Source organism: Charadrius vociferus, unplaced genomic scaffold (assembly GCF_000708025.1).
Source record: "Charadrius vociferus isolate BGI_N301 unplaced genomic scaffold, ASM70802v2 scaffold647, whole genome shotgun sequence".
Taxonomy (NCBI): Eukaryota; Metazoa; Chordata; class Aves; order Charadriiformes; family Charadriidae; genus Charadrius; species Charadrius vociferus.
The window spans coordinates 295,392-295,885 of record NW_009649585.1 but is presented as its reverse complement, the minus strand read 5'-3'; positions in this window follow the sequence as shown (position 1 = coordinate 295,885).

Genomic DNA, 494 nt, shown 5'->3' with positions numbered 1-494 from the left:
CCCCGGGGGAGGCAGTGGGCAGGACCGTGGGATGGGGTGCTTTGGCATGGCGGGGGGTGGCAGGACATGGGGTGCTGCCCCGGGGGGGGATACCGTGGGGTCCTGGGTGATGAAGCCCCTTTCACAGGGAGCCTGAGCTGTCCCCTGGTCCTCATGGACACCCGGGAGCAGGATGGGGCTGAGGCACCGCCGGAGGGATGCCCAGTGTCTGAGGTGAGCGTGAGTGGGGGCTGGGGGGCTGGGGACATCCCACAGACAACTGGGGCTGTGCCCTGGGGGCTGCGGGACCCCCACGGGTTGTGGGACCTCCACGGGTTGGGGACCTCCATGGGTGGAGGATGGGGACATGGCTGCAGCCACCAGCATCAGCGTGGGGATGGGATGGAGGGGCACGTTCGGGCTCTCTGTGGCATGGAGGAGCCTGTAGCTTCCGTGGGGCTGGAGGGACAGGCTGGGGGGGGGGGGGGGAACCCCGCGCACCCCTCCCCCCCCCC